Raw genomic sequence first — 12,511 nt, 5'->3', positions numbered from 1 at the left:
TAATAAATCTGTGTTGTATCCTACATAAAACTGGGTGTTTTGGTTGAAGTCTTGGGAAATCTCAGCGGAGGTTACAAAGGCTGGAGTGTCCCCTCTCCACATCGAGGGAGGGGTGGGCTGGGTAATAAACTTACACTGGCCAGGCTTCTGAGCAGGGCAAGAGAGTACAGTTCTGGGGTGCAAGGCGGGGGGCTTGGGAGGTTGGCTGGTGCCTTTCTCTGTGTGATTCGTATGCGGCGCTGGGAGCATTCATGCAATGTGCTGGGTGGGGGGCTCCACATGCTGTGGTGCTGAGTGATCACAGCGCCTGGAGGGGTTTTCTGCTTGTCACTAGCAAAGCGCTGGGAGAGACAGCCCAGGCTGGAGAGTGAAGGGGGCACAGCAGTATCCCAGTTCCAGGGTGCACCTGGGGATCCCATCACACAGAGCTGTGCCTGCGGCAGGAGGAGAGGGGCACGTGAACCTCAAAGGGTTAAGTCTACCTTAGTCCAGCTCTGAGAAGCCTGCTGGGATTCTCCTAACCAGGTGCTGGAGGCTGTGCTGGGGGGAGGGATAACTCAGTGGTTTGAGCATCGGCCTGCTTAAATGCAGGGTTGTGAGCTCAATCCTTGAGGAGGCCACTTAGGGCAAAAATCAGTACTTGGTCCTGCTAGTGAAGGGACAGGGCTAGACTTGATGACCTTTCAAGGTCCCTTCCACTCCTAGGAGATGGGTATAGCTCCAATTATATATAAAAAAAAATCCCTCTGCTCAATGCTCATTTCCTTGGCAACCCTCTGCAGGAACAGCAGTGTCTTCACTTGGCTCTTTGTGACAAACTGGGAATGTTCTTAATGTTTTCTCTGAATACGGTGTTGGTGCCTCAGTGTCCCCTAGGCAGTTCTTAAGTATCTAGGTGGGGGGTGTGACGTTATGACTGTGATATAATATCTCATTGAAAGGGGAAAGGGCCAGAAAGAGTTAATTAACTCATAGACTGACCTGACCCATGGGTGAACCTTAAGGACTGGTTAGGAAGATATGTAAATGACTAGAGCTTTGAAATGCAAGTCTGCATTGTTAGAGGTAGAAGGGGAGATGTTTGCTCAGGTCTTGTGATGACAGCAAACAAGTCTTGTCTATTGCTATAGTTTTAATTCAAAGATCAAAAAAAGGAATATTAACATTTATAATGATACTTGAGTAAAATAGTATTATTGTCTATGTGTCTCTTTGAAGGTTGTGCTAACCTGTATCTGAACTGTTTAATGGGTAAATTACTCTGTGCTAATTGCCAGGATGTTTGGGAGAAGGAATTAAGCCTATTGTTTTCTCAGGCCGAAAGGCTGCTGGAAATGTATAAAAACCCTGGGACACGATCCTTCTTCATCTCAGATCTGCTTTGGGTTTCAAGAGGGGGAAACCTTAAGCCATAAGGATTGAGATCCCCAGTCATTGACTGGAGCCACCCTGAATATGGAAGTTGGACTATAACCTATGGACTATTTCTAAAAGGACTTTTGGCAACTACAAGCTCATCTCTACTGTGTATCTGAACCTCAAGAATTGAATTCAAGACTGTCTGTAGATTAATCTTTTAACCAACACTCTCTATCTTTTCTTTTTTAATAAATTTTAGCTTAGTTAATAAGAATTGGCTATAGCGTGTATTTTGGGTAAGATCTAAGTTATAATTGGACCTGGGTATGTGGCTGATCCTTTGGGATTGGAAGAACCTTTTCTTTTATATGATGAAGTAAGATTCTTAGGAATCATCATCATATCTGACAGGTGTGTCTGGACGGAGGCCTGAGGCTGGGCACTTTAAGGGAACTGCATGGTTTAGACTTCTAAGTGACCGGTAAGGTACTGTAGAAGCTGTTTTGTGCTGGTTGGTAAATCTAAGTATTGGAGTAACCACCAGCTTCTGGGGTTTGTCTGCCCCGTTTGGTTTGCAGTTCACCCTGATTGAGTGACCTCAGCTGGCTCCCACGGGCAGCACCGTCACAGGGGGATAAGGGTGTATGTTGCTGCAGAGCAAAGAGCCAGTGTACATAAATGCCTGACACTCTGTCTCCTAGCCAGGGGCGGCTCTAGGCATTTTGCCACCTCAGGCATGGCAGGCAGGCTGCCCTCGGGGGCTTGCCTGCGGGAGGTCCGCCGAAGCCGCGGGACCAGCGGACCCTCCGCAGGCGTGCCACCGAAGGCAACCTGCCTGCCGCCCTCACGGCCACCGGCAGAGCGCCCTCAGTGGCTTGCTGCCCCAAGCACGTGCTTGGCATGCTGGTGCCTGGAGCCACCCCTGCTCCTAGCAACTGATGGCCTGGGCCTCTCCTCTGCAAGGTACCAACTGAAGCTGTTGGAGACTGTCACGGAGTGTGGGGTGTCTGTTACAGCTCCATTTTGTTTCTTACAGCTGTCCCCTTACTCCATTTTGTTCTTGTTCTCCTCTGTGGCCGCCCCTCCCTGGCTATTAAGTTGTTACCAGGGCCTCTGCCCTTCTCGAAGGGAGGGCCCCTTAAGTTGTTCAACAAAAGCCAGTGCCCTTCTCAAAGGGATGGCCACTTATGCTAAGTGGGACCACTGCCCTGTTCAAAGGGTTAGTCCTGTTATCACCTTGTGTGACGAAGTGGGACTGTTCGTACTGGGGGCTGGGTACAGATCCTAAGTTTCTAGCAGCAAAAGGCCATGCAACCAAATGCCTGAAGTTCTGTCGCCTAGCAACTGATGGCCGGGCCCCTCCCTGCAAAGGTGCATCTAAAGGTGTTGGAGACAAAGGGGTCAGGTGACCTCCTGGCCCGGGAAAGAAGCGGAGGAGAGAGGAGGGGCCAGAGGGGGTTGGGCAGACTGGAGTTGGCTGGGGATAGAAGGGAAGCAGGAAGAAAGGGCTCTGATCCCCGAGGGGGGCTGGGAGGCCCCAAAATGGACCTAACCGGGGGGATCCGGTTATCTGTGCCTGCAAGACCTGTGTTGGACTGTGTTCCTGTCGTCTAAATAAACCTTCTGCTTTACTGGCTGGCTGAGAGTCCTGGGGAATCGGCAGGGAGCCCGGGGGTGCGGGGCCTGACTCCTCCACACTCCGTGACAACTGGTGCTAGCGGTGGGATGACTGCACCCCGTGGACAGCGCTTCCTGCAGTAAGTGACTGGGGCGCAGTAAAACGACGGGGCGATTAACCCCTGGGAGAGCGTGACCAGAGAGCAGGACTTTGCAGTAACAGGGTCACCCAGGGGATCACAGCGAGCAATCCCAGGGGTGGAGGAGGCTGCAGCTCGACCCTGGCAGAGAGGGGGTGACCTCAAGGACTGACACACTAGGGGTCCCCCTGGAACCCGTGGGGGGCGGCGAGCACCCCGGCCTACGAGTTGCCAGCAGGAAGATGTATGCCAAGCGGCGCAAGTGCGAACTGGTGGAGATTTGCAAGCAAAGGGGGCTGCGCAGTGGGAAACTAACCAAGGACCAGCTGATGGCCCGGCTGGAGGAGGCAGATCGTGTGAATGAACCGATCCCTGTCTCTGAGGGAAGCAGCCGGGCAGATGCAGCGCAGGCACCAGTGTCTGTCCCCACTGGGAGTGGTCAGCCGGCCGCTGAGGGCTCCCCGAGACCTCCAACCCCTAGGCCTAGGGGGAGGGAGAGGAGGAGCCCAGCTACCGAAGGCACCGTGACCCCCTCGGCCAGCAGGGGATCCTCTCGGCGAAGCTCACCCCCCAGCCGGGAATCGTCCCGGCGACGCTCATCCGTGGAGTGACCGTGGCTGGAATGGGAGAGAGAGATAAAACTGAGAGCGCTGGAGGATCGTAAGGAACAGAGAGACCAAAAACGGAGAGAGCTGGAGGATCGTAAGGAACAGAGGGAACATGAGGCGTGACAGAGGGAGCAGGAACGGGCGGAGAAAGAGCGACAGCGTCAACATGAGCTGGACCTGGCGAGGCTGGGGGGCAGCAGGCCCCAGGCGGCGGTGAGTGAAGGGGGGCCCAGGACTGCGCGGAGCTTTGATAAGTCCATCCTGGCCCCGTGCAAGGAGGGGGAGGACATGGGTGACTTCCTAGATGCCTTTGAGACGGCCTGCGAGCTGCACCAGGTGGATCCTGCGGACAGGCTCCGGGTTCTCACCCCCTTACTAGACCCCAAAGCCGTGGCATTGTACGGCCAGCTGGAAGAGGAGGAGAAAGGGAACTACGAACCATTCAAGCAGGCCCTGCTGCGCGAGTTTGGGCTGACCCCTGAGATGTACCGGGAGAGGTTCCGGAGTCAGGATAAAACCCCTGAGGTCTCCTATCTGCAACTGGCCGTCCGCATGGAGGGGTACGGCAGCAAGTAGGCAGATGGGGCCCAGACGAAGGGGGACCTGGTTAAACTGCTGGTACTGGAGCAGCTGTATGAGCGGTGCCCAGCTGACCTGAGGCTGTGGTTAAGGGACCAAAAGCCAGAGAACCCACGACATGCAGGACGGCTGGCCGGTGACTATGTGAAGAGCCGGTTGGGGGGTGGCAGGGAGGAACCCCAAAGGAACAGGCCCGTCGCGACGCAGAGAGAGAGTCATCCTGAGACCACCCAAAAGGGGAATCGGGAGAGCCCCTGCCCAAAGGGAACGGCCAGCGCCAGGGACAACCGACCGGTTCGAGGGGACCAACGGGACATGCGCTGCTATCAATGTGGCCAGAAGGGCCACCTGCGGTCCCAGTGCCCCAAACTCCCGGACAAACTGAGCAGACCGACCCCACACCGGGTTAACTGGGTAGAGACCCAGTCGGACGAGGGGCAGCGTTCGCAAGAAAGGGGGGCTGGCCGCGTACCACCTGCGAAGGAGGGAGGGGGGGCCCGGGTCGACCCCTCCGAGGGGCTGGATGCTCCCAACCCTGAGTTTTGGGTTTACAGGGTGGGCACGGGGCTACCCCTCTGGAAAGAGTGCCTTGTTCCCCTGGAGGTAGACGGGAGGGAGGTCACTGGGTACTGGGACACTGGCGCAGAGGTGATGCTGGCCCGGCCCGAGGTGGTGGGCCCAGATCGGATGGTGCCCAACACCTTCCTGACCCTGAGGGATGTGATCGGGACCCCATTCAAGGTGCCTGTGGCGAGGGTACACCTGAAGTGGGGGGACAAGGAGGGCCCCAAGGACGTGGGGGTGCACCCACATTTGCCCACGGAGGTGTTAATGGGGGGAGGATCTCGAGGACTGGCCAAGTAACACCCGGGGTGCCCTGGCCGTGAACCATAGTCAGAGTCGACGCAGAGCTCTGCACCCTGACACCGGGGAAGGTACTCTGCCCGAGGCACCGGACCCTGACCCGGTGGGGAGGGAACGCCCAGGGACAGGGCTCAGAGAGGCTGTGGCCCCAGACCCAGCCGGGGAGAGAGAGCAGATCCCCGTCCCTGCCCCAGCGGCTGAGTACCAGGCCGCGGTGCGGGAAGACCCCTCCTTGCGGAGGATAGGGGACCTGGCCAGCCTCGGGGGGGGGGACAGACCATGGGACGAGGTGGCCGGAAAAGGTTCCTGTGAGAGAAGGGGTTCCTGTACCGAGAATGGGCTCCCCCAGGGAAGATGGAGTCAGGGGGGATCAGCAGGCAGCTGGTGGTACTCCAGGAGTATCGCCACCAGCTGCTGTGCCAGGCCCATGACATTCCCCCCTCAGGGCACCAGGGAGCCTGGCGTACCCAGCAGAAGCTGCTACGGAGCTTTTACTGGCCTGGGGTCTTTGCCCATGTCCGGCAGCACTGCCGCTCCTGTGACTTCTGCCAGAGGGGGAGGAAGGCCCGGGACAGGGGGAAGATGGCTGTAAGACCCTTGCCCCGCCCCGAGGAGCCTGTCCAGAGGGGGGCCAGGGTCAAAAGGGGGGCTCTGAACCGAGAGAGCCTGAATCACAGCCCCCCAGATTGGAATGTGGGGAGAGGGCCCCAGCCCAGCATGCACCCCAGGGGTACTGGGGTGGGGAAAGGGCGCGGGCGGCATAAGGCTTCCCCCCTGCAACCTGCAAGTGCCCTCGAGTCCCCCCGACCCACAGGGGGGCAGGAAACTGGAATGACCTGGGGTAACTCTTCCCCCAGAACGGGGGGGACTCTGGGGCAGCCATGGGAATGTAGGTGGGTTCGAACTTCCCCAGGTCACTGGCTGGAGTGACCCCGCTCAGTTCGGTCTCGAAGGGGGGAGAGGTGTGACGAAGTGGGTCTGTTCGTACTGGGGGCTGGGTACAGATCCTAAGTTTCTAGCAGCAAAAGGCCATGCAACCAAATGCCTGAAGTTCTGTCGCCTAGCAACTGATGGCCGGGCCCCTCCCTGCAAAGGTGCATCTAAAGGTGTTGGAGACAAAGGGGTCAGGTGACCTCCTGGCCCGGGAAAGAAGCAGAGGAGAGAGGAGGGGCCGGAGGGGGTTGGGCAGACTGGAGTTGGCTGGGGATAGAGGGGAAGCAGGGAGAGAGGGCTCTGATCCCCGAGGGGGGCTGGGAGGCCCCAAAATGGACCTAACCGGGGGGATCCGGTTATCTGTGCCTGCAAGACCTGTGTTGGACTGTGTTCCTGTTGTCTAAATAAACCTTCTGCTTTACTGGCTGGCTGAGAGTCCTGGTGAATCGGCAGGGAGCCCGGGGGTGCAGGGCCTGACTCCCCCACACTCCGTGACATCTTGTTAAGACCTGGGCTTGGTGTAGGGTGGGCACTGTCCAGAGCTGCAAGACCTATTGTGTTTTTAAGATCCTGGGCATGAGTCATACCTCTGGGCTCAGGGCTAGTCCAAACATGCCTCTGTGACTACCTGCAGTTTTTCCCTGCCTGCTCTCCTCCCTGTGAGAAGGGGAACCAATCAGAGTTACTGGCGGGAAGCTGCCAGGGTTTGCCTTTAAAAACAGACATTTTTTGAACAGACTTCAGAAAGGTTCTTGCATTGCTGCCTGGTCTGATCAACCAGGGATTCTGGGGGTCCTTTCTCTGCTCTCGTTTTATTTTTGTGCGTACCCCTGTTTTTGAACCCCCCCCCCACGAAGAACGAATTGCTGCCTGAGAGATCTCCTGAATATCAAGACTGTACCGAGCCTTCTGATGTGCTTGCTTTTTCTGCCTCTGCTGCTGCCTTGGGGGATGGTAAGAATCCCTCTGTGAAACTTTCTATACTTTTATTTTATTATTTTAGCTGCTGGCTCTGTCTCCCCAGCACACAGACTCAAGCTAAACCTTGGTCTGTGTTTTAAAACCTCTCTCTTAAACCCCGTGGCACTCTGCCACTGAAAATAAGTTTGTGCTGCTGCTAAGTTCTGCTCCTGTGGGCTTTGCCTTGGACTGTTCTCAGCTGTATCCACTGCTGCAGTCACCCCCCCCCCGCCCTCTTTGGAGCTGTGTCCTGGACACACACCACTCAGCCCTCTGGAACTATCCTTAGCATAAGGTGCACCCATTAAGTTAAGTTTAGCATTATACTTTGTAAGTTAGGCTTAGAGAATTGTTGCATTGTGTTTTAATTTGTGTAGTCTTGGTTAAGTTAGCTCATAGATAAGATTTTGCTGTGTTCTGTATAATTGTAATTGTCTGTCTTCCCACTGCACCCCGCACCCCCCCCCCCCCAGCTTCTCTGTGTCTTTCTACCTTGTTACACTCTCTGCTGCTTAAGCTTGCAGCCTGTTTGCTCTGTCTCACTAAGTTTAAATCTCTAGCATAAAACCCCATTGGTTACTTTCTTCCTTTCTGGTACCCCTCACATTCTACATTTACACCACTGTGACACATTTTTACCTGGAATTGTTTGTTATTTAACACATTTTATCCATAACTGTTAGTTGGTTATATGCTGCTGTGACACACCTTTTTACATAGAAATCGCTAGCTACCTGTTACATTTATACCTCAGTGTTAACTGATTACCCACTGTATTGTATCCTACTGTGTTGTACCCCACTATTGAAACTCCCTTACTGTTCACCAAAAAGAACCCCCTCCCCAATTGTCTACCTTAACAACCCCCATACCCCTCACTATTGAATTTTCCCTGTTTTTGTATTTTCTTAATAAAGTTTACTTTGCACCCCACCCGTGTGGTAATTGCTCCCCAAGATCCCATATACCTGCTGGCAGGGACATGGGGGAGTCTGGCCCTGCACCCCTCTTCCTGGAACTCACAGTGACTCTCAGCCAGCCAGTAAAATGGAAGGTTTAATGGACAACAGGAACACAGGATACAGCAGGGCTCGTGTTCAGAGCCAGGACCCCTCAGTCTGGCCTTTCTGGGGGTTCAGGGTGTCTGGATCCCAACCTAGGATCCCCTGAAGTTCCCCCCACCCAGCCACTAGCTGCCTGTCCCAACCCTCTCCTCTAGTCTCTCTCCTTTGTCTCCCTTCCTGGGCAAAGGTTTTGACCTCCCCTCCCCCGTGCCTAGCTCAGGTTACAGCTGCATACCTGAGTTTCAGCTAAAATCCTCCCTGCCACTCTCCCCACCCCGACACAGACAGTCCCTACTGCATCACATCTCTCCCCCCTTCGAGACTGAACTGAGCGGGGTCACTCTGCCCAGTGACCCGGGGAAGTTCAGGGCCCCCTCTCCGGGACAGTGCGTCCGCTATCAGGTTGGCACTTCCCTTCACGTGGACCACGTCCATGTAATAAGCCTGCAGGGGTAGGCTCCACCTCAGGAGCTTGGCGTTGGCTCCTTTCATCTGGTGCAGCCAGGTCAGGGGAGAGTGGTTGGTGTACACGGTGAAGTGGCGCCCAAAGAAATATGGCTCCAGTTTCTTAAGGGCCCACACCATGGCCAGGCATTCCTTCTCGATGGCCACGTAGTTCCGCTCCCGGGGGAGCAACTTCTTGCTCAGGTACACGATGGGGTGTCTCTCCCCCTTTTCATCCTCCTGCATCAACACCGCCCCCAGCCCTGTGTCTGAGGCATCGGTAAACACCATAAAGGGTTTATCAAAGTCTGGGTTTGCCAGAACTGGGCCACTGACCAGAGCCTCCTTCAGCTCCTGGAGAGCCTCCTGGCACTGCTCAGTCCAGACCACCTTGTCTGGCTTCCTCTTCTTGCACAGCTCAGTGATGGGGCTGGCTATGGCGCTAAAGTGAGGCACGAACCTTCGATAGTACCCCGCCATTCCAATAAAGGCCTGGACCTGCTTTTTGGTTTGGGGAGCAGGCCAGTCTCTGATCACCTCCACCTTGGCTGGTTCCGGCTTTAGGCAGCCGTTCCCCACCCGATGGCCCAGGTAAGATACTTCAGCCATCCCCACCTTGCACTTCTCAGCCTTTACGGTTAACCCAGCCTCCCGGAGTCGGTCCAGCACTTGTCTAACCTGGGACATGTGGTCCTCCCAGGTCTGGCTGAAGACGCAGATGTCGTCAATATACACCACAGCAAAACTCTCCATCCCCCTCAGTAGCTGATCCACCAGGCGCTGGAAGGTGGCCGGCGCTCCCTTGAGGCAGAAGGGCAGGGTCAGAAACTCGTAGAGCCCCAGAGGGGAAATGAAGGCCTATTTCAACCTGGCATCTGCGTCCAGCGGCACTTGCCAGTAGCCCTTTGTAAGATCCATGGTGGTGAGGTACCGAGCGCCTCCCAGCTTGTCCAGGAGCTCGTCAGGCCTGGGCATGGGGTAGGCATCAGATACGGTGATGGCATTGAGCTTTCGATAGTCCACACAGAACCGGATCGACCCGTCCTTCTTGGGGACCAGCACCACTGGGGAGGCCCAGGGGCTGGCGGATGGCTGGATCACCCCCAAGGCCAGCATGTCCCTGACCTCTCTTTCTAGGTCCTGGGCAGTTTTTCCGGTGACCCGAAAAGGGGAGCATCTTATAGGAGGGTGTGACCCGGTGGACAGTCAAATTAGTGCGCCCAGGCTGGCTGGAAAACAGCTGTCGGTACAGATGCAGCACCCCTCTGATCTCAGCATGCTGGGCAGGGGTCAGCTGATCAGAGAGGGGAATCGCCTCCAGGGGGAAACCAGCTTGTGTCCCTGGGAATAGATCCACTAAAGGGTCATCCCCCAGCTCCTCCCAATGTCCACACACGGCCAACACCATATTCCCCCGGTCATAATATGGCTTCATCATATTCACGTGGTACACCCGGTGGTGGTGCGCCCGGCTCGACAGCTCCACCACATAGTTTACCTCATTTAGCTGCTTGACAACCTTGAAGGGCCCTTCCCAGGCAGCCTGGAGTTTGTTCTTTCTCACGGGGATGAGAACCATCACTTGGTCCCCGGTGGCGAAGGTGCGGGCCCGCGCCGTGCGGTCGTACCAGACCTTCTGCTTCCACTGGGCTCGGGCCAGATTCTCCCTGGCCAGGCTCATGAGTTCAGCAACTCTTTCCCGGAAGGCCAGGACATACTCCACCACCGACTCTCCATCGGGAGCGGCCTTCCCCTCCCATTCGTCTCTCATCAGGTCCAGGGGCCCCCTTACCCGCCTTCCATACAACAGTTCGAAAGGCGAGAACCCAGTTGATTCCTGGGGTACCTCCCGGTACGCAAACAGCAGGTGAGGTAAATACTTGTCCCAGTCCTGTGGGTGCTGGTGCATAAATGTTTTTAGCATCATCTTTAGTGTCCCGTTGAACCTCTCCACCAGCCCGTTGGTCTGGGGGTGATATGCTGAGGCCCAGCTGGGTCGGACCCCACATTTCTCCCACAGGGACCGGAGCAGTTTCGACATAAAGTTAGACCCCTGGTCCGTTAAGACTTCCTTGGGGAACCCCACCCGGCTGAAAATGGTCAGCAGCGCATCCGCCACGGTGTCTGCTTCGGTAGAGGACAAGGCCACCACCTCGGGGTAGCGAGTGGCGAAATCTACCACCACCAGGATGTGTTTCTTCCCTGACCGGGTCGCCTTGCTGAGAGGTCCCACCATCTCCATGGCCACCTTCTGGAAAGGTTCTTCTATGATGGGCAAAGGCCTCAGAGCTGCTTTCCCCTTGTCCCGGGCCTTCCCCACCCGCTGGCAGGGGTCACAGGATCGGCAGTACTGTCGGACATGGGTAAAGACCCCAGGCCAGTAGAAGTTCCGTAGCAGCCTCTGCCTGGTGCACCAGATTCCCTGGTGCCCTGCGAGGGGGATGTCATGGGCCAGGTACAGCAGCTTGTGGCGAAACTTCTGGGGAACCACCAGCTGCCTCCTGATTCCCCATGACTCCACTTCCCCGGGGGGAGCCCATTCTCGGTACAGGAACCCCTTCTCCCACAGGAACTTCTCCTTGCAACCTCTCCTCATGGTCTGTACCGCACTGAGGTCAGCCCGGTCCCTGGGCTTCTGCAAAGAGGGATCTCTCTGCACCTCGGCCTGGAACTCAGCCGCTGGGGCAGGGATAGGGACCCGCTCTCTCTCGCCGGCTGGGTCTGCAGCCGCAGCCTTTCTGAGCCGTGTCCCTGGGCGTTTCCTCCCCACCAGGTCAGGGTCATCCTGCGCCTCGGGCAGAGTACCTTCCCTGTTGTCAGGGCACAGTGCCCTGCGCCAACTCTGACTACAGGTCACGGCCAGGGCACCCCGGGCATTGGTTGGCCAGTCCTCGAGGTTCCCCCCCCCATTAACACCTCCATGGGCAAATGGGGGTGTACCCCCACGTCCTTGGGGCCCTCCTTGGCCCCCCACTTCAGGTGCACCCTCGCCACGGGCACCTTGAATGGGGTCCCACTCACACCCCTCAGGGTCAGGAAGGTGTTGGGCACCATCCGATCTGGGGCCACCACCCCAGGCCGGGCCAGTGTCACCTCTGTGCCCGTGTCCCAGTACCCAGTGACCTCCCTCCCGTCTACCTCCAGGGGAACAAGTCACTCTTTCCAGAGGGGTAGCCCCGTGCCCACCCTGTAAACCCAAAACTCAGGGCTGGGAGCATCCAGCCCCTCGGAGGGGCCGACCCGGGGCCCCCCTCCCTCCTTCGCAGGTGGTACGCGGCCAGCCCCCCTTTCCTGGGAACGCTGCCCCTCATCCGACTGGGTCTCTACCAAGTTGACCCAGTGTGGGGTTGGTCTGCTCAGTTTGTCCTTGAGCCTGGGGCACTGGGACCGCAGGTGGCCCTTCTGGCCACAGTGATAGCAGCACATGTCCCGTTGGTCCCCTCGAACTGGTCGGTTGTCCCTGGCGCTGGCCGTTCCCTTTGGGAGGGGGCTCTCCCGATTCCCCTTTTGAGTGGTCCCAGGATGACACTCTCTCTGCATCGCGACGGGCCTGTTCCTTTGGGGATCCTCCCTGCCACCCCCCGACCGGCTCTTCACAAAGTCATCGGCCAGCCGCCCTGCATGTCGCGGGTTCTCTGGCTTTTGGTCCCTTAACCACAGCCTCATGTCGGATGGGCACCGCTCATACAGCTGCTCCAGCACCAGCAGTTTAATCACGTCCCCTGGCGTCTGGGCCCCATCTGCCCACTTGCTGGCGTACCCCTCCATGCGGACGGCTAGTTGCAGATATGAGACCTCAGGGGTTTTATCCTGACCCCAGAACCTCTCCCGGTACATCTCAGGGGTCAGCCCAAACTTGCGCAGCAGGGCCTGCTTGAATAGTTTGTAGTCCCCTTTCTCCTCCTCTCCCAGCTGGCCGTACAACCCCATGGCCTTGGGGTCT

General features: G+C 57.0%; 1 protein-coding gene across 4 annotated transcripts in view; it reads right to left on the bottom strand.

The window, feature by feature from the left end:
- LOC123356523 (alpha-2-macroglobulin-like protein 1) overlaps window positions 1-12,511 on the bottom strand; it is a 125,659-nt gene that overhangs the window by 93,887 nt on the left and 19,261 nt on the right. The window lies entirely within an intron of this gene.

The sequence above is a fragment of the Mauremys mutica genome, chromosome 25 (assembly GCF_020497125.1).
Source record: "Mauremys mutica isolate MM-2020 ecotype Southern chromosome 25, ASM2049712v1, whole genome shotgun sequence".
Taxonomy (NCBI): Eukaryota; Metazoa; Chordata; order Testudines; family Geoemydidae; genus Mauremys; species Mauremys mutica.
Note: the sequence above shows the minus strand (reverse complement) of the source record. Positions and strands in the feature narration are given on the sequence as shown.